Source organism: Bos taurus, chromosome 7 (assembly GCF_002263795.3).
Source record: "Bos taurus isolate L1 Dominette 01449 registration number 42190680 breed Hereford chromosome 7, ARS-UCD2.0, whole genome shotgun sequence".
NCBI lineage: Eukaryota > Metazoa > Chordata > Mammalia > Artiodactyla > Bovidae > Bos > Bos taurus.
In genome coordinates this window covers 96,075,137-96,097,261 of record NC_037334.1, presented here as the reverse complement: position 1 = coordinate 96,097,261, position 22,125 = coordinate 96,075,137, and the positions used below count along the sequence as shown (strand labels likewise).

The window sequence follows — 22,125 nt, the reverse complement described above, 5'->3', positions numbered from 1 at the left end:
GGTTCTAATACCTTGCTTTTTCAAAAAAAGAAAACTAAAATCAAGAAAATAATTAATAAATCAGAAGAAAGGTTCAATCTGATTGCTTCTTATGGCCAGGAGTCCATGAGCAAGTCAATTAAACCCGAAGAGCATCTAGTTTCCCACATGGGAATACCATGTGCCCCACAGGGTTACGGTGAGAGAGTCTGATACCAAATACTAGGGCAATGTGAGCAAAGCGCAAAACAAATATTAAAAAAAAGAAAACTAAGAAGTTCTGACAAATCAGTAACTAGGTCTGCTAGACGCACAAGAGAGAAATGTATAAGTTGTTTCTGAACCATAATGAGATTCTTATTTTAATGACTCATCTCAAAAAAAGTTAAAGAAAAAATCATAGATTTTCTTTCAAAACTTCTTTTTTTACAGTTTCTGTCAGAGACCCAAACCTGAACTCCGTGAGGCCAGGGACCATGCCTGTCTCAGCAGCTGCACATACCCAATGTCGTACACAGTGACAGTGAAGTCGCTCAGTCGTGTCGAACTCTTTGCGACCCCATGGACTGTAGCCTACCAGGCTCCTCCATCCATGGGATTTTCCAGGCAACAGTACTGGAGTGGGGTGCCATTGCCTTCTCCAGGGGATCTTCCCAACCCAGGGATCAAACCAGGGTCTCCCGCACTGCAGGCAGACGCTTTACCCTCTGAGCCACCAGGGAATGTCACATACAATAGGTACTTAGTAAGTATTTGTTAAATAAATTAATGTATGAATTTGTACATGAATAAACATGAGTATTACGTGATGGCTCAAATCAACATTATATTAGTTTTATTCAATCACCAGAAATTTTGTTTAAAGCACAGGTCAGAAAACAAGTTAGGAAAACAAACATCTAGTCTTCTATACCCTTACTGGCATTACCCGGTGGTTGTAAAACTTCAAAAAAGTACTCAGAGGCACACAACAAAACCCTTAGCTGCTTCCTGTGAGACACCCGGAACAAACAATAGATGGCCCATGAGGGGCTTTCTAAAGAAAGCACTGCTGTTCTTCACAGACACCGCTCACGGACCCAGTGAGAACAGGTTTATGGGGATGGACTATTCACTTTAGGAAATGAATATTCAGATGTTTAACTGTCTATTGTTCGCCCTGCAATCACACCATGACATACCATCCTGTCTCACAATGCTTTTAATTATTTACCATAATAATGATGCTTCTCAAGAGAACCACAGTTCAGTTACCTAAAAAAGTATGATATTTAATCCTGACAAAAAATATGATTCCCATGAAATGGGTCATTTATGAATGAAGCTGAGCCATCTCTTTCAGGGAGAACATGGCTTGGTGCCAGCAGACCTAGTTAGGCACCAACTTCCACCTCCGCACATGTGCAATATGAGACCAGGTCAACTGTGAGAGGATCCTAAGTACAGCACCAAGTTATAAGAGATCAGAAGAGAGAGACTGTATTTCTGAGATGCAGCTTTGAAGATGGCTAGGGAAAACTTCACAGAGGAGATGGGAACAATTTACTTAGCATTCATGGCAGTTGGGATCGGGAGGTAGGTAAGGACTATAGAACCTTCCGTGAGCCAGAATCTATGGCACGTGCTTTAGGCATCTGATTTCAGTGTATCTTTATAAAATCCTAGGACCCAATCATTATTACCTGCATTTTACAAAGGAGAATACTGAGGCTCAGAGAAGTTAGGTAACTTACCTAAGATCTCACAGTTGAGAAGCTGTAGAGCTCGGATCTGAATACAGACACTGACAATAAGGTCCACAAGCTTTACGCTATAACAAGTTGACTCCCCTACTTTCAAAAAGTAAAACGAAATATTTGTTTTACAAAACAAAGAGATGGAGCCAGGGACAGGGTAGTCATTCCAGATGAGCAAAACAGCTTGAGCAAGACTCAGAGGCGGGGAAGTACCAGAGATCATCAGTCCGGAGTCTGACCGGCTGGATAAAGTAGAACATGGCCAAATGAGGCGACCTGAACACTGCCTGGAGGAAACAGAAAGTGGTTCTATCCAGGCTGAGGATGCTATACACTCATGAAATACATTAAAAGGGACTGCACAGCCTTAAGATAAAAATAGAAAGCCTGAGCTCTACTTGCTCTGGGAAGTGGAGAGCACATGCATCTTTGGCCTCTGATGCAACCCTGTGGGCAGACCTCAAAATAAACATCCACACGTTGCCTGGCAACTGGGACAGTAGCCACAGCTGATCTGTGATCGAAATCCAAGCCCGAGAGACCTTAGAACATTTGGCCACACCCTGTGAGTGCCTGATTATGAGCTGTGACACAGGAGCACCCCAAACGCTTAGGGAAAAAGCCACAAAAGGTGGAAGTTATGTACCCTAAGACAATTGCTTCATTTTCATTGCTTTGTGAGCCCCGCTTTTCCAGTGTTCCCCTTCCCTCCCCCACCGGGGCTGATTATTTTGTAGGCAAGGAAGAGAGCAAGCCACGCGGCCTGGATTCGTCATCAAAGAGGAGAAATGCAGCTTTTTTTTCAAGTTGTGTTCATGCCTTTGGGAGCCTGGTTACTTTACTTGATGCATGAATAATTCCAACTCTGTCTGACTTTGGCTGCCCCAAACAAGCCAGAGAAGTTAGACCTGGAAAAGACAGCCTGCTTTCCTCCTGTGGTCCCTCCCCTAGAAAAGGTTTGCTTGGCTAGGACATTCTTAAGCTTGTGAGTCATGCAATTTAAGCACATTAGAAGTGACATAATGAACAATGAGGAAGACAGCCCATGATAAGTTCTTTGAACTTAAGTCTTAACCTCTCTAGAACACAGTTTCCTCATCTGTAAACTGTCAGGCTTGAGAACTCTGGAGTTCTGCAACTCTAATATGATATGCTATAAATATGTAAAGCTTATTAAATAATGTAACCAGTGATAGATGTTCAAAGGGGAAACATAGGAGTTTAGCTTCTGGAGTCCCATAGACCTGGGGAATCACACTATCTGTGTAACTTCAGGCAAGTTGCTTAAAGTTTTGTGTCTGACTCTTTGTGACTGTAGTCTGCCAGGGTCCTCTCTCCATGGGATTCTCCACTCCAGGGAGTGGGTTGCCAGTCCCTTCTCCAGAGGATCTTCCCCACCCAGGGATCGAACCCAGGTCTCCTGTGTTGCAGGCAGATTCTTCACCATCTTAGCCACAGGGAAGTACTAAGCTTTCCAAGATTGCGCTTTTTTTATTTGTTAAATGGTATAAAGGTGACGTCTACCTCATAAGATGGTAGTGAGCGATTAATGAGGGTGTGTTCATAAGGCCTGGCACATCAGAAGTTAGTAAACAAAAGTACTTTGTATCATTTTACAAACATCAATTGCCTGGGCTTCCCTCCTAGCTCAGTTCATAAAGAATCCGCCTGTAGTTCGGGAGACCTGGGTTCGATCCCTGGGTTGGGAAGATCCCCTGGAGAAGGGAAAGGCTCTCCATTCCAGTATTCTGGCCTGGAGATTCAGGCCATGGGGTCACAAAGAGTCAGACATGACTGAGTGACATTCACTTTCAAAAGTTCTCCCCAGTCTCAGAATGGTGAAGCACTTCAGAGGTGACCACTGCTTTGAGAAGTCTCATATTGTTTATCCTACAGAGAAAGGGCAATATTATTTTACATGACAAAATTTTGTTTGGGTTGAAATGCATCACTTATTTATCCTAAAAGATTATGAACTCATCTGAAGCATATATGGCTACTGGTGATATGATTATTGTACAAGAATAAAAAATTCTGAGCTCTGGTGAACAGTTGCCTGAAAGCCTTTCAGCTTGGTTTTCATAGTGCTTTCAAATTCATTCCTTAGGCACAAACCTAACAAACTTTTTATGGACTTTTATGAACTTTTTATGGACTGCTGTGTAATAAAACCAACGGCCCATCTCAATCTCCACAGGGATGATAGGCTCAAAGTGCCTCTTACCGAAACTGAGAAGGTACCTATAAGGAAACACAGAGATGGAGCCAGTTGCACGGTGCCTGAGAGATGAGTCTGTCACATGGCCATTCTTGTAGCTGGCTTCTCCATGAAGCATGTTCTTAAGAAGAAGACTTAACTGACAGGAATTAGTACAAAGTTCCCTTCTCCAAGCTGATTTCCAAATAATGAAAATGAAAATGCAGGGTGAAATAAAGCATTGTTCTAGAAAGCACGTAAGAAAAACAAATTCACGAATGTACACTAACAGCAAGCTTCATCTTTGAAAATATTAAAGAGGTAAGTTATTTACTCAGGAGAGCAGCTGTGGAGCCTGACCACTTGAGTTTGAATTCCAGCTCTGCTACCAGCTGTATGACCTTGCGCAAATTCCCTAACTGCTTTGTGCCTCAGTTTCCTCATGTGTACAGTGGGAATTATCAATACCTTCCACATTTCATCCCACTTTCCCCTAAAATTAAAAACAAAATTCGATAGAATAGGAGAATTGATTTTTAAATAGGTTTCATTTTAAATATGTAAAAAATTTGTAAAAATATGAACAGTGCTGCTTATCCTTAAGTTTAACAAAAGTTCTGCATTCCGACACCAGAAGGATGTTTTTCACTATGAATTTTACCTGTTTTTTTCCCTTAAATTTCCCTATATTCGGATGTGCAATTTATTCCTTCTTTACTGCCCATTAAGACACCTGAAGAAACTCTGTCAACAAAACTCTTCTTTGCTAATTCCAATCAGTGTACAATATACTCTTTCACAGAAGCAGGAAATTTAATCAATCAGAATTTCCACAGCATTAAGATGTTGAGCATAATATTGAGGCCATAATATCAGTTTCTAGTGGTTTTCTGAATTTAGATACAAATTCCTCTCTCAGTTATTTAAACTGCCTGAATATAAACTACTGAGTCTAGGATTTTAGAAGACTGGTCTACTGAAAAAGGCATTGGAATCAAATAGAACCTTGCTATCTATGTGACCCAGGGTAAATTATTTAATCTAAGCCTTAGTCTTCTCATTTTAAAACCTGTCCTAATACCCATTTACCTAGTTGCAAAATATGCAACTCTTAAGAGGATTAAATGAAATCCATAAATCACTTAGCACAGTAGTTGTTTAACAAATTAATAAACAGTTGGGTTTTCTTCTTTTCATTTATTTTCCATTTATCTAGATCCTGGATAGTTTCTCCAAACTACATACATACTGCTGGACCTAACCCCTCTCCCACAGCATTCCAGAATTATCTACAGATTATCAGAATGTCCTTTGTAATCGTTTGTTTCCTATTGGTTGTCTCTCCACTTTGAAAGTAACCCAGTCTTCAGTTCATTGGTCAGTAGAAGAATGTGGAGAAGGTATACACACAGAGAAAAGTTACGGTTTATCACTGGCTCAACTGGAAATCAACTGGGGTATTTTGCCAAGATTTTAATTGCAAATATGCAGATCAATGTTCATCACATTCAGTCTTTGGAAACTCAAGTAGAGGTGTAAGAATATGATTGTCAGAGGACTATAGAGAATGAGACAGTTCTAATTTGCCAGGCTAGGAATCCTACCACAAGAACACTATTTGAGAATAATTCAGCACCCATTACTGTAATAATTGAAAAAAATTCTTGAAACCAAGGAAGAACTCAAACTCAACAGCCAAAAGAGGGGAGCCTTTCCCTTACGATCTCTAAATATTCAACAAGGGGGTACACTGTTTATGGCTAAAATTTCTAACAATAATTAGCTAATGAACCAATTGAGTTAAAACTCAAGTTACAGTAGGACATCACATAGAAGATAATATAATTTTATAATATTGCTAGGGAAAAATGATCACTAATTTTAATCAGTGAAACTACGTGAAATATGCAGGAATCCATACATATTTAATTATTTTATACTAAAATTATACATAATGATCGCTGGCAATGAATGTTATATCCAGCTATTGGGCACTGTGCCAGGTCAAGCATTAACACCCTTGCTGTTTGTCTGACTGCTGAGACATGTCTGACTCTTTGTGACCCCATGGACTGTAGCCCACCAGGCTCCACTGTCCTTTGGATTTCCCGGGCAAGAATACTGGAGTGGGTTGCCATTTCCTTCCCCAGGGGATCTTCCTGACCTAGGGACTGAATCCGTGTCTCCTGCACTGGCAGGCGGATTCTCTACCATGGGCTAATAATTAATAGAGCCCTGTGGAGGGCAGGCAAAGAGCGGCTGAGAAGCACGATCACAGGCTAAGAAAACAGGCAGCACTGCTCAGTTTTCCAGTTTCCCTTTGGACAGGACCTCTGCATAGGAGGTGTGAGTGAAGTCACAGAGCTGCCTGGTACTCAAAGTGCTCCCCAGCATGCTCACCAGCTTGTTGAGGGACAGGCATGCTAACTCAGAGATTTTCTTCACATGGTTCATCAAGGAGTGACAGTTTTTGCCTTTTATCTCTGGCATTTTTAATGAGACGTTCTGGGCACCAGGGTTATACTTCTCTGCTTCAGGGAGGGTCTCAGAATTGGTGGTCACAGACGATTAACACCTAGTTCAGTGGTTTTGGGGCTTCCCTGGTGGCTCAGGTGGTAAAGAATCTGCCTGCAATGCAGGAGACCTGAGTTCGATCCTTGGGTCAGAAGATACTCTGGAGAACAGAATGGCTACTCACTCCAGGATTCTTGTCTGGAGAAGTTCATGGACAGAGGAGCCTGATGGGCTCCAGGGAGTCCATGGGGTTGCAAAACGTCAGACACGACTGAGAGAATTCACTTTTCAGCGCTCTTTGGCCCAGAAGCAGAACCACTGATGGGCACTGTGTGGGGAGGGGCAGGGCAGGAATGGACACTTAGAAACTTACAAAGGAGTTTGTCCAAAAGCCTAAGGCAGGAGGAAGACAGAGGAAGGGTTACAGCCTAAAACGCTGTAAGCACCCCAGGGGATTCTGAAACTCTTTGACATTGAGAATGACTGCTTTAGGTAGTTTTAAAGGAGATGGCTTTATAGGGGGTTGGTGGAATGGCCTGTATTTTCTATTAAAACCATCTATCGTTATCCATGGGCACTTTTCTTCCGGTAACAAACTTAAGTCTCTTCCTGCTTTCATTTGGTCAAGAGAAAGGTACCAGAATTCATTAGATAATGGGTCAGATTCACAAAATTACTTTTCAAAAGTACTTTCCAGCTGGTTTTGAAATGAAGATTTGTGGTGCTGACATGGCGAGTCTGAGTTACTAAACAGCATAGATGCTCCCTAAAAAAACAGTCCTGCAATACTCCAAGAATATCTGTCTTCTCCAGTCTCATGACCACAAACTCTGAGGACAATTGATAATTGGGATTATGCCTGTAGTGTACATCTTTCTTACACTAGAAAAATGTAGAATATAGGTTTCGCCAAGCTCAATAGCACTGTCATCTTATAGGCAGATATTCTGGCCCACTAGAGGAACTCTTAATGCTACACATATCCACACATCTAGTATACAGGATTTATTTAAGAAAAAAGTAAATTTTTTTTCTGAAAACATTTCAGAAACATAATATTTGTCTATCTCTGTAGATCAGGATTCTAACACTCAAATGAAAATATACTTCGGGGGATGTGAATGAGTGTATCAGGCCAGAATGAAGAGGGGGTAGGAGGCTTCACGACAAAATAGAATGTGCAATTATTATCTAAAGGCTTTCAAAAATTTTAAAACCATTGCGCAGGCTTAATAAAATTAATCTGAATTCTGATTCAAGAGCCCCTTTCTGTTCTAGACACATAAATATAAAATTTAACATTGAAACATTAATTAAAGAGATAAATCAAGAGATGGCAAGTATAAAAGAGAAGTTGAGAATTCTGGAAGATAAAAATTCTGGCCACAAGTTTCAGTTCCCCACTATAGACCAAGCCCTCTGAACCTCATGCATCTTTGTAAACAAAATATTATGAAAAGAAGCATGTCCAAAAGCATATATCCCAGGACTCTGATAATGACAAGTCATGGTAATGGCATTATATTAGACAATTTTATTTGCTTTGTTAGATATAAACAGAATTTTCCTATCCCACGATAAGAAGGAAACAGAAAAGACTTATACGGCTGAAAACCATACAAATAATTTCCCCTCTGCTACTCTGGCCACCCTTCATTAGTACAGCTAATGAAGAAACAATATGCAGGAGACTGAGTCTCTGGTTTCTCTGTAGGAGCAACTTTCTGCCCCAGCAACTCTATTCTGGACAACTCTGGAGGGATCAAGATCTCATCGAGGTATTTATACTAAGGAGCTCAATCCATGACAGAGTCCAAAGAGTATGCCTGTTTACTCGCCCAGGTGCATTCTTATACCAGCTTTGAGTGACAGAGGAGTGGTTCAGGCCCTTTCTTAGGCTCCAACAGAGGGCCACGAACATCAATCAGGTCAGTTCAGGGAGGCCACTCAGGATGGCTCAGAAGTCTCAGCTCCTGTCAGTAGAAGAGCCACAACTCTCAGCAAGATTGCACTGCACCGCTGCTCACAGACCGACTCTGGTGAGCCAACTCCCTTCTTAAAGCAGCGCTCATTCCACTTTTACAGGTTTAAGGATTTACCTTGAAAGCTTACTGGGCCATAGATTCCAGCGATGCTGACTGGGTAGGTCTGAGGTGCGACCTGGACACTCTCCATTTTTAATTAAGGATCTCAGGTGAATTTCACACAGATGCTTTCCAGACTTCATATCATGAAACACTGCATTAGAGCATTCCAAGGAGGGAGGAGGAAGTACAACCCCAGGACACAGGTCAGGAGAGTCCCAGGCCCATGGATTAGCCTGGGATTATCCCACTACACTGCCTTCTCTATTTAAGAAACAAGAACTTCTCTCCTCTGAAGAGACCCTGCTGCTAAAACACAGCCCTGTGCAATTAAGGAAGCCCTGCTTCAGTTACAGTCAACTTCCCCATTGCTTAGTATAACTAGTCCATTTGCAGGACTCCCTGGGAAACTCCTTACGTTCCAGAACTCGGATGATGACGAGCCACGGAATTATCACCACTCACACACATCTTAGCCATTATGATCAGTATGTACCATGGGACCTAGAGGACTGAGGATAATTATGTTTTGGCAATATGTAAAGTTAGTTTACCAAAGCTAACTTGACTAATCAGTAAAAGCAGACCCAAATCTTCTTTCCAATATATAAGAAATCCTCCCAAATAAAACTGATTGTTAGGGTTTTGTAAGTGTTGCAAAAGCATCTAAGGGAAAATAAACAAACACTATCAACAAAAGAGACCAAGAGGCACCTTTGTAACTAAGATGTGCCAATTACTGCTAGCAAAGGAATCAACAAAAATGATAAAGGGTGAGCAGATGAGCATCTGAGCTTCTTCCTTGTTTTGCTAAGGATATGTATCCACCACGTGGCAGCTGGGAAACATGAAATATTCAATCAGAAACAAAATGGAGACAATGTGCCCTTAGAGGTAAGTGTCTGGAATGCAGGGGCACGTTATCCTGTTGGTGAGCTTGTCTGGCCTCCCTGCATCTCAGCTTGGGTTGTGAAGCAACAGGAAGATGAACAGGACGATCTGTCACCCTCAAAGCTGGTTTGGCAGACAGACAGCACAGACTCAGGCAGCTATGGAGTCTCCAGTTAATCTGTGCACTGTGCAGGGCAAATGGAAACCTCAGGTTGTCATTGCCATCTGATGGGAATCCTGTCTGCAGGGGACCGTTGTCAAGAACATCTCACGAGAGAGCCCTAAAATGAATCCAAACTCTCAGCCCCACATAACAGCATACGGAAAAGTGTGCAGCGGGGGATCAGAGTAACTCCACTGGGAGTCAGCGGTAAGTCTGGAAAGATGGATTGAGAAAATAATGAACGAGGCAAGCCAATGCTTGGGAAGTTGGATGTATTCAGATCTCTGGAGAGTCCGGCCTTGAACTGACTGGTTACAGATCTCCTTTAAGGGACTCATTTTACTAATGTTTATTCCCAGAAAAACAGGCCCATCTTAACCTCATCCCCCTTCCCTCAAACTTGCACTGCTTCACAGCACCTTGACAGCAATGCTTTTTAGCACTTTTTACATTGTGTTTTTATATTTGCTATATGGGCCATACTTCACGTCTGTATCCTCTGCACCATGACCGGACATTGTAGAAGTTAAACAAAGAGTTCATTATGGATCTTTTTTGATTACCTAATCTTTAGCTAATGGACAAACAGATGTTAAGCTGTAAATGCTCATAAAGCTTAGAGAACAAAAACGAATATTGTTTTACTTTTCTGCCTACCTAGGGTAAATCTCTACACTAGTGCAACAGTATCTTAGGGCTCTGTTCAAATTGAAAGAAAAAAAAAATCTTCTTTTTCAATTCAACAAACATTTATTGAGCAGTTACTATGCGGAAGGCACCACGGAACATGCAGTGGGTCCAAAGATGTGGATCTTGTATTGAAAGGGCTCACAGTAGAATAAAAAGCTGGTATTCTAAGAAAAGTAACCATAGCCAAATGAGACGATATAGTCAAATGAGACTTCAGTGTGCATTAACTTCACCCACTGCAACTCATTTTTTAGGAACTATTTTATGGACAGCTGTTAAACACGTCCTGAGAAACAACACAGGGCAATGGTTAAAAGATCAGGCTCTTACCCTCTTAATCTGGAAAGTGGGCATGATAAGGGTATCTGCCTCCTCCCTTTCTCATCATCAGATCATGTAAAGTGCTCGACATATGCCTCAGTTCAGTTCAGTTCAGTCACTCAGTCGTGTCCGACTCTTTGCGACCCCATGAATCACAGCACGCCAGGCCTCCCTGTCCATCACCAACTCCCGGAGTTCACTCAGACTCATGTCCATTGAGTCAGTGATGCCATCCAGCCATCTCATCCTCTGTCGTCCCCTTCTCCTCCTGCCCCCAATCCCTCCCAGCATCAGGGCCTTTTCCTTATTTGAGTCAACTCTTCACATGAGGTGGCCAAAGTACTGGAGTTTCAGCTTTAGCATCATTCCTTCCAAAGAAATCCCAGGGACTGATCTCCTTCAGAATGGACTGGTTGGATCTCCTTGCAGTCCAAGGGACTCTCAAGAATCTTCTCCAACACCACAGTTCAAAAGCATCAATTCTTCGGCACTCAGCCTTCTTCACAGTCCAACTCTCACATCCATACATGACCACAGGAAAAACCATAGCCTTGACTAGACTAGAACACAGTAATTGTCAGTAAGTGTAGTTATAACTATTAATGCTGATTTTTTTTTTTTTTTTTTGCTGTTTAGTCACTAAGTCGTGTCCAACTCTTTTGTGACTCCATGGACTGTAGCCCGCCAGGCTCCTCCATCCATGGGATTCTCCAGGCAAGAACACTGGAGTGGGTTGCCATTTCCTTCTCCAGGGGATCTTTCCAACCCCGAGATAGAACCCACGTCTTCTGCTTGGCAGGCGGAATCTTAACCACTTAGCCAATACGCTGATCTAATACACATTGTGTTGATCTGTTCTTTTTCTGAAACCTATTAAAGTCACTTGCTAATAATTTATTATTATTGCCTAATGTAAACAGGAGGGCACAAGGCTAACAATGTCACTTCAGCAACAGGATTACACATAGCCTCCACCCAAATCTCCAAGGTTCAAATATATGTATGGACTTGCTCAGAAGTCAACCTGTCTTAAGAGATGCTGTAAAGGACCCTTAAAGATTGTAAACAATGGGACTGAGTAATTATATTTATGGCTTTCCATCAAAATAGTGTATCGACTGATCTTAACCATGGTGGGGGGTGGGGGGCAGCACCCAATGAAGGGGTATTTTAAAATGTGTGCATGATAGCATTTTTGTCATGCTCTGGCATTTAGTGGGAACAAGAGAGCCCCGCCCAATTAAGAACTGTCAACCCAAATGCCATTAGTACTCTGTTGAGAAACACTGGGTAACTGACATTTTTTAGTTAAAAGCTATTCACAGAGAGAAAAAAAAAAAAAACACAACTGTTTGTGAAGACCCATTGTACTTTCCCAGTATACAGATTATTAATTCAATATATAAAAAACTACAGGATAAAATAGCTCCTTCTTATGAGGCCAGACACACTGATGCTAAACCACATATCCCAGATTCAAATGGTCTCCAAAATGAGGGCACTGTGAGGTAAAGAGAAGAGACAAAGATATCTACGTACACAAGAGAACATAGGTTGTGGGCTTTTTATTTAAATAGGACTGAATGATTAAGTGGTTCATATTGTGGGAAAAGTAAATATTTCCAGCTAAGAAGTAGTGATGCCTTACAGATAGTTGTTATTATAAACAATGAATAGGAACACAAATATTTGGCTGACTTTATGAACTGAATTCAAATTAACTTCCCATGTTTTCCTAAATCTTTTTCAAATGATCAGTTTACTTGCTCTCTTTTAAATCTTCATTGGTGAGAGAAGAATTATACTCAACCAGTTCATGGACAATCAAGAAACCTAACTGACCACTAATAAACTCCTCTCCGCACTGAGAATCTTCTCTCAAAGCATGAGAACTGAAACAGACAATGTTTATACTTGAAGGCACTGCTTCGTAAACATGTCAGGCAGTCTGCAAAGTTCACTTAAAAAAAAAAAAGTCATCAAGAGTTCTTGCTGCCTGTACCAGGATTCCCGCTCTACCCTCACTGCTACTGGCCAGCTACCCCTTCTCCAAGTCGGCAGATGTAGCCTTGGCTAGTCTAGCATGATTTTGCTAAATGTCACTCTTCTGTTTTAATCTTACACAGGCAGCAATCTCCTCCCCACCGCATTCCCAGCAATAAATATCCTTTAGATACTGAATATCAGCATGTAAAAGTTAAATTCAATTTCCACAAACAACATGTCAGGAAGGGGCACTCTTCATTAGAAAATAAACTTGCCAGCTTTAAACAGCAGGTGCCACTCCTTACTGACCCTCCCTGCAATGCAGAGGTTTTCCCTCTAGAAAACATCTCATATAACAGGAAATTTCCAGAACTGCCGATTAGGCAGTCCCATTCCTCTGTTGTACGTACAGGTGGATTTCCCAGGGGACTAGTCAGAGGTCCCAAGGTCCCACCCTTGGAGGACGCTTCTTAAACTCTCAGCCTCCTTTTCTCAAGCTGTAAAATGGGAATAAAGAACCAGCCCGGTACGCGTTTATAACTGAAGCACGGGACCACACCAACAGCGCAGAAGAGACTGTCAAATCTCCACGAAAACACTTTGCATTCTTGAAAGACAGATACAAAGCACCGCTCTTTGTGATGTCATCCGACCACAGCCTCAGGTTGTGTTCAAGGAAACAGAACCAAAACAAGTCACAACATCGGCCACGCCACACCCAGCATGTTATCAGGTACACTCAGAGGTTCAGTTCAGTTCATTTCAGTCGCTCAGTCGTGTCCGACTCTTTGCGACCCCATGAATCGCAGCACGCCAGGCCTCCCTGTCCATCACCAACTCCCGGAGAGGTTACACAAAGTGAAGTCATTCTCTAAAACGGAGGTCACCACGGCGGAGGGGGCAGGGCGCGGGGAGAAGACGGGGTCTAATCCTAAAGATCACAGGGCCAAACCGAATCCACAGAGTTGCTGCTCTTTCTTTTTTGTCTTTCAGCATTTTTTCCAGGTCACACAAATCCCTGGTTTTGGAACCCTACCGTGTACGATCACCAGATTCATTCCCAGTCCAGCAGCCAGCCACTGCGGCACCGACAGGGAGGAGGGGTCGGCAAGTAACACAGGGGAGCTTAGAACCCACTGGAAGGAGATGGATCTTAAAGGTCAAGGGACTGGTCGGGGAGCACGTCCAAGGCCCTGGGAGCCCGCCGGCCCGGGAAGCCGCCGCAGCCTCGGGGACAAGCGGCCGAAATCAGTACTCACTCTGCGTCCGGCTTCGGGGCCCCGGAGACTTCAGCCCGGCTTGCGGAACGTTTGCATTCCCGATTGCGCTCGGCCCCGCGGTTTCAGTTTGCAGCCGCAGCCGAGCTCCAGGAGAGGGACGCGGCGGGGCGGTCCCGGGACGCGCGACGCAGGCCGCTCCCCGCCCGCCTCTGCCCGCCCCGGGCAGCACCGCCCCCGGAGCCCCGCGCGGTTCGCGGAGGGGGCGATGCCCGCTCTGACTGCGGGGCTGGCATCCCCCGGGCTGGCTAACAAAACAACGCGAGGCAGGTCACCCGCTGATGGCAGAGGTCTACCGCTCCAAGGCTGTCTCTGTGCGAACACACGCCCCCACATGTCGCTTTTTAGACTACAGAGTAAATTAACATTTTATATCCCATAACAGATTTTGCTTTCTAAAGAGTGGTTTACCAGAACCAAAATTCTACTGAATTACTGTACATTATACATTATGACTAAACATTTCAAAATAAGAATGGATTTTAAACTACTGAATAAAATAAGAATGCATGAATTCATACTGCCATAAATAAATGTGTTTATACATATACTCAGCCAATTCATGGGCAATCAAGAAACTTAATCGACCACTAATAAATTCCTCTCCGCCCTGAGAATCTTCTCTCAAAGCATGCGAACTGAAACGCAGACAACGTTGGCCACCTACCCCTTCTTCTGTTGGCCAGCTACCCCTTCTCTATCAGTTGGGAGATGTAGCCTTGGCTAGCCTGGAATGCTTTTGCTAAATGTCACTATTCTGTTTTAATCTTACACAGGTAGCAATCTCTCCCCGCCGTATTCCCACCAATAAATATCCTTTTGTTACTGAGGAGAGATAAGGAAATGCTTTTCCTTCTGGAAGAATACACTTACACTTGAACTTGCTCAGTCGTGTCCGACTTTTTGCGACCCCATAGATTGTAGCCTGCCAGGCTCCTCCATCCATGGGATTTTCCAGGCAAGAGTACTAGAGTGGGTTGCCATTTCCTTCTCCAGAGGATCTTCCCGACCCAGGGATTGAACCTGGGTCTTCCACATTGGAGGCAGACACTTTACCGTCTGAGCCACCTGGGAAGTCAATAGAATGCTAACTAATAAATATAAAATAAGTGCCTGGGGTTAGGGAAAATACTTAAAAAATTTTAAAGAAATATGAGAAGCCAGTTTTCCCTAAAGCCATAAATCAGTTACAATAAAGGCTCTAGACAGGGAGCTGGGGGTATGAGTGGAGGAGGTAGTGGCAGCAGGTGGTTAAGGACCAGAAATTCAGGCCTCACTAGTAACAGCTGAGCGGCGACTCAGTCCGTGTCCAGCCAAGGCAGAGGTGACGGCCAGCGGGCATTCAGAAGAGAGCTCATCTGGGCAGGCTGGTACCCACATCCACCCGCAATCAAAGCAGGCGGGGTCCCACTGACTTCTCCTGCAAGGTGTTCCCCACAGCCACCTTATTATCATTTTTCATTTATTTCTGTTAAATAAAGGTGGTGAAAGAAAAGCCCTTCCAACTCTAATATTCTATAATTCCCTGAGGAGAAGACCCCGTCCTCATAATTCTTCTAGATGAAAATGTAGCTTAAATTCCTTTTTGGTTCATGGTCAGTATTTTCTCTGCTTTTTTGTTTCTTAACCTCAGCTTATCTTAACCTCAGCTTATCAGTGACATTTCAAATAACCAACATGACTTACTTGGGCCCGCTTCTCAAGAGGGATGAGCCCTGAGTCCCACAGCTGCAGGGGTGTAGGCAGCATATCTCTGTCAATGAGGGTGAGTATATCTGAGCTCTTCAAGGGTACAGATTACTAATTACATGGTTATGAAATAAAACTTCCAAAGATGCTTATCCTGCAGGACAGGTAGAAAGGGCCTCTTCTCCTTGGAGATGGAGAGGGACGGTATTGCTCCCAGATAAGCTGTGTCTATTCCAGTCCCTCTTCTAGTTCTTTCTTCCAGCGTGGCCCCCACATCACCTGCATCTGAAAAACTGGAAGGTATTTATCAAATAGAGAAAATCCTGGGCCTTGCCCCCTTACGAGGAATCAGGTTTTTGTGGCTTGGAACCTGAGAATCTGCATTTCAACCCAATTATATCTGTTAGATAATCTGATTCCCTGATCAGTTTAGGAAATCTAAGATACAAGTAATCTAAATTACCCACATTCAGCACAATTCAGCATCTCTGCAGCTCAAAATACAGTTGCCAAACCACCAGCAGCAACTGGGAGCTTGTTAGAAAAGCAGAAAGAGTCTCAGTCTCACCACAGACTTCCTGAGTCAGAATCTGCATTTTAATACAAACCTCACTGACTGAATATGCACATTAAAATGATACTGCTCTGCATATTGTTTCCCAAACCTTGGTTATTTGTGTATGTGTGTTATCGTTGTTCAGTCATGTCCAACTCATTGCAACCCCATGAACTGTAGCCCACCAGGTTCCTCTGTCCATGGGGTTCTCCAAGCAAGAACACTGGAGTGGGCTGCCATTCCCTTCTCCAAGGGGTTTTCCCAACCCAGGGATTGAACCTGGGTCTCCTGCATTGCAGACAGACTCTTTACTGTCTAAGCCACTATTTTTTTTAATCTGGCATAACTATATTTACTTAATATTTTAAAAACCAATTTACATTTTAACCATATCTAGCCTTGTCTTCCCTGGTGGCTCAGACGGTAAAGAGTCTACATGCAGTGTGGGAGACCCAGGTTTGATCCCTCAGTTGGGAAGATCCCTTGGAGAAGGAAATGGCAACCCACTCCACTATTCTTGCCTGGAAAATTCCATGGATGGAGGAGGCTGGTAGGTTACAGTCCGTGGGGTCTCAGAGTCAGACACGACTGAGCAACTTCACTTAGCCTTGTTTTAAGCAAAACTATCCAAGAGATCACAAGCTGGAATTAAGACTGCTGGGAGAAATATCAATAACCTCAGATATGCAGATGACACCACCCTTATGGCAGAAAGTGAAGAGGAACTAAAAAGCCTCTTGATGAAAGTGAAAGAGGAGAGTGAAAAAGTTGGCTTAAAACTCAACATTCAGAAAACGAAGATCATGGCATCTGGTCCCATCACTTCATGGGAAATAGATGGGGAAACAGTGGAAACAGTGTCAGACTTTATTTTTTTGGGCTCCAAAATCACTGCAGATGGTGATTGCAGCCGTGAAATTAAAAGACGCTTACTCCTTAGAAGGAAAGTTATGACCAACCTAGATAGCATATTGAAAAGCAGAGATATTACTTTGCCAACAAAGATCCATCTAGTCAAGGCTATGGTTTTTCCAGTGGTCATGTATGGATGTGAGAGTTGGACTGTGAAGAAAGCTGAGCGCCGAAGAATTGCTGCTTTTGAACTGTGGTGTTGGAGAAGACTCTTGAGAGTCCCTTGGACTGCAAGGAGATCCAACCAGTCCATCCTAAAGGAGACCAGTCCTGGGTGTTCATTGGAAGGACTGATGCTAAAGCTGAAACTCCAGTACTTTGGCCACCTGATGCGAAGAGTTGACTCATTGGAAAAGGCCCTGATGCTGGGAGGGATTGGGGGCAGGAGGAGAAGGGGATGACAGAGCATGAGATGGCTCGATGGCATCACTGACTCGATGGACATGAGTTTGAGAGAACTCTGGGAGTTGGTGATGGACAGGGAGGCCTGGCGTGCTGTGATTCATGGGGTCGCAAAGAGTCAGACACGACTGAGCGATTGAACTGAACTGAACTGATCCAAGAGATCATGAGTTTGGAAGTTCTACTTTACTTTTTCTAGAACACTGAAACACATGCAGAACTATTGAAATAAAAATGCTTGCTTACTTAACAACATACAGAATCATCTCGCCCACCACATGTGGTCCAAAGGCTCTGGGGGTGAGGCTGACACTGAACCCTGGGATGCCGGAGCGCTCGGTGTCAGCTGAACGTGAGTGTCCTGAGCAACCCACAGGATGCTGAGTTTATTCCCCGCCCCCTGCCCCTCATTCACATTATGCATGAGAAAAGTCGGGCTGTGCTGCCAAAGTTAACAGGTATTTATGGTAGAATCAGGACCAAAAGCACAGAAGGAATTCTCTGGTGGGTACTTATTCCTGCACAGATCTTCTCCCCTCCAACTGGGAGCAAAGCTATGTGCCCTCTTCAATTTAAAAGGTCTGCTGCTGCTGCTAAGTCGGTTCAGTCATGTCCGACTCTATGCGACCCCATAGACAGCAGCCCACAAGGCTCCCCCGTCCCTGGGATTCTCCAGGCAAGAACACTGGAGTGGGTTGCCATTTCCTTCTCCAACGCATGAAAGTGAAAAGTGAAAGTGAAGTGGCTCATTCCTGTCCGACTCTTAGCGACCCCATGGACTGCAGCCCACCAGGCTCCTCTGTCCATGGGATTTTCCAGGCAAGAGTACTGGAGTGGGCTGCCATTGCCTTCTCCATGTTGCTAAATAACCTGTTGTTTGTTGTTGCTTAGTCACTCAGTCATGTCTGACTCTTTTGTGACCCCATGGACAGTGGCCCAGCCAACCAGCTCCTCTGTCCATGGGATTTTTCCTGCCAAGAATACTGGTGTGGTAACCAGCGATTTTTCCTCCAGTTCAATTAGGCAGTTCTCCTGTTTTCCTTTCCATAGTAAATAGCTGGCAGCTGGCAATACATTTGAAAATCCTCATTACTGAAAGTCATTCAGTCGTGTGTGACTCTTTATGACCCGATGGACTATACAGTCCATGGAATTCGCCAGGCCAGAATACCGCAATTCTTTACCAGCTGAGCCACCAGGGAAGCCCAGTCAATACAGTGAGAGCCTTCCCAGCCCCAGATTCCTCTGCAGCAGGGTTAAGGCACGTGACCTGCACTGGCCAATCAGCTGTGCCTCACACGAGTGAGCCTGGAAATGAGCCGAGTGGAGGCGCCGCCCACTGGTAGGTCTGAGTAGAAGGCCTTCCAGCCTTCAGGGTTGGCAGTGTCCAAGTTCCCGGCTTCCAGGCTTAAACGTGATAGGTGCTGAGCTGCAGTGGCGGCGAGGAGGAGCTGCCAGAGAGAGGCAGGGCGTTGTTCCCTGCTGTGAAATAGATTCTTTCTGCTGGAGCCTTTTGGATTTCTAAATGGCAACCCACTCCAGTGTTCTTGCCTGGAGAATCCCAGGGACGGGGCAGCCTGGTGGGCTGCCGTCTATGGAGTCGCACAGAGTCGGACACGACTGAAGCGACTTAGCAGCAGCAGCAGCAGCAGGAGCTACCTGCTAGCCCTTAAGAATCCCTCTAGTGTGAAGTTGTCAGAGTGGGTTCCAATGGGAACTGATAACTTTACCCAGCACATCTTATAGCCACAGTTTTCCGCAGAGATGTTCTCTGGTTTTCCTCACCAGAGTTAGTTGGTGGTTACAATAGAAGTTGCCTGAGACTCTTTCAGTAAAATACAACTGCATGACTGATTATGGACCCCAGCTATTTATTTAGTAAGAGTCTAATTTCTATAGCCTCATTAGACCTCATTATTAATTTATAAAAATTCAATTTTAAGCACTGCTGCTGCTGCTGCTGCTAAGTCGCTTCAGTCGTGTCTGACTCTGTGCGACCCCATAGAGGTTAGCCCATCAGGCTCCTCCGTTCCTGGGATTCTCCAGGCAAGAACACTGGAGTGGGTTGCCATTTCCTTCTCCAATCTATGACAGTGAAAAGTGAAAGTGAGGTAGCTCAGTCCTGTCTGACTCTTAGTGACCCCATGGACTGCAGCCTACCAGGCTCCTCCATCCATGGGATTTTCCAAGCAAGAGTACTGGAGTGGGGTGCCATCGCCTTCTCCAATTTTAAGCACTAAACACCTTAAAATAATGATTTTGAATTAGAAATATCTATGCCACTTAAGTATTTTGGACCTCCAAACCCAGGACTGTATGGCAGAAGTGATATTATTTGTACACATAACTACTGATTTTGTAAGAATTCTCATAAAACATTTCTGCAATACATGGTAACCAGTCTCTAATATACAGCTATATACAGCTCGCTGCTGCTGCTGCTGCTGCTAGGCCGCTTCAGTCGTGTCTGACTCTGTGCGACCCCATAGACAGCAGTCCACCAGGCTCCGCCGTCGCTGGGATTCTCCAGGCAAGAACACTGGAGTGGGTTGCCATTTCCTTCTCCAATGCATGAAAGTGAAAAGTGAAAGTGAAGTGGCTCATTCCTGTCCAACTCTTTGCGGCTCCTCTGTCCATGGGATTTTCCAGGTAAGAGTACTGGAGTGGGGTGCTATTGCCATACTGAAATTTTAATACAGACTAAGTTTTTCTTTGGAAGGAATGATGCTAAAGCTGAAACTCCAGTACTTTGGCCACCTCATGCGAAGAGTTGACTCATTGGAAAAGACTCTGATGCTGGGAGGGATTGGGGGCAGGAGGAGAAGGGGACGACAGAGGATGAGATGGATGGATGGCATCACTGACTCGATGAACTCCGGGAGTTGGTGATGGACAGGGAGGCCTGGCGTGCTGCAATTCATGGGGTCACAAAGAGTTGGACACGACTGAGCGACTGAACTGAACTGAACTGAAGTTTTTCTTAATAAGTAAAATTGTCACTTACTTTGAGTTGAATGTGTCCAGAATCAAGAAAACCAGAACTAATTCTCACTACCAATTATATCTACTATTGTCATGTTATGTGTCGGGAGAATATCATTTGCCTGTGTGTTGTGATAATTTATTGTGTAATAAAAGGCTTCAAGGGGTCACAAATGCTATTAAATGATGCATGGGAATGGTCATTTTTAAGTGATGATGATACTGAGGACTTTCAATCTAGTATCAAAAGACAAAGTTAAAAAACTAAGAAAGTATATATATATTATATATATATATAATATATATGTATGCACATATATAAGTATATATATTATGCACATATATAAGTGTATATATATATGTATTTCTAATACTCTGTAAGGGTTAAAGATATAAAAAGGAAGGAATGAAGAATTAAATCCTGGAAAAAACAATATTCAGGAAATTGGTGAAGGAACTCCAGTCAGGAAACCACAGTGATAAAGAACAATAGAAGAATGGGATGGGAGAAGCCAAGGAGAGAATTACAAGTCTGCCAGTAAATACTAAATCAGTCACTGTGTGGCTAAATGTCTCTGCCTCCTAGCTACACTCCCTCCCACAGCTTCCTGAGGCAGGGGCAAGGTTTGAGGAGAATTGCCAAATTCTTCACAAGAATTCTACCTAGAAATGAGTGTATGATACTCCTGGGTAGAAAAAAAATGTAAAAGGGACTGCTTCTTACCACTAAATTCAAGGAGCGGGTGGGCAGGAAATAAAGGAAACAAAAATACCTAAGTGTGATTTTCCACAATGGACTGACCCTCCAAGAGTTTGAATGAATGAAATGAATAAAGGCCCTTCCCAGGCAGGAGATCTGGACAATGTACTGAAACTCCAAGAGTTTAGGTAATGACAACTCTAGAAACCATTTACAAATGATTCACTAAAAATCTCTTGAGATTGAGGTCTGGCTAATGAAGCTTTGGCCACCTGATGCAAAGAACCAGTCTTTTCACTGAAAAAGACCCTGATGCTGGGAAAGATTGAAAGCCGGAGAAGAAGGGGACAGCAGAGGATTAGATGTTTGGATGGCATCACCAACTCGATGGACATGAGTTTGAGTAAACTCCGGTAGTTGGTGATGGACAGGGAGGCCTGGCATGCTGCAGTCCATGGGGTCACAAAGAGCGGACACGACTGAGAGACTGAACTAATGAAGCTTCAAATTTTTAGAGGCATAACTTAAGTGCAAGTTAAATAAAAGTCATAATATTACAAAAGATAGGACATGTCTAGAAAATATATTTTAGTTGGAGACCTCCAAACAAGAGAGTATGAGGACTAACAAGGGCAATGGCAGCAGAGATACCCTGGCCCAGCCTCTTCTCATGTCTCAGCTGGGTTTTAGTTTGGATACTTATAAGGGGTTTGGACAGCAGCTGAGGCTCCAGGAGGCTCTAAAATATGCACTCTTCACCAAGCAAGTAACATACATGAATGAGGAAGTCCACAGCCCTCCACAGGAGAGCTACCAGTTTCAATGGGAAAAAAAGGCTTATTTTCAGTAGTCATATAGGCAATCCCGAAACAGGTTAAGGTTTGGATAATCCTGGACATACTGGAAGATCACCAGCTGAAGTGGAAGGAGCATAGATAGCTTTTACTTTATATATTAAAAACTATTAGCTTAAATTGGAGTTACAGCTTATCTTGAAAGATGAAATTTCAGTGGTTTTTATAAGCTGCAAAACTTGGTAGTGTTAT

The 22,125-nt window shown here is 43.6% G+C and overlaps 1 protein-coding gene across 14 annotated transcripts in view; it reads right to left on the bottom strand.

The window, feature by feature from the left end:
* Window positions 1-22,125, bottom strand: part of CAST (calpastatin) — a 132,609-nt gene that overhangs the window by 69,897 nt on the left and 40,587 nt on the right. For 2 of the 14 annotated variants that reach the window (XM_005209752.3, XM_005209753.3), the window contains exon 1: window positions 13,821-13,945. The gene's annotated coding sequence lies outside the window, so the exon portion shown is untranslated. 14 annotated transcript variants of the gene reach the window in all.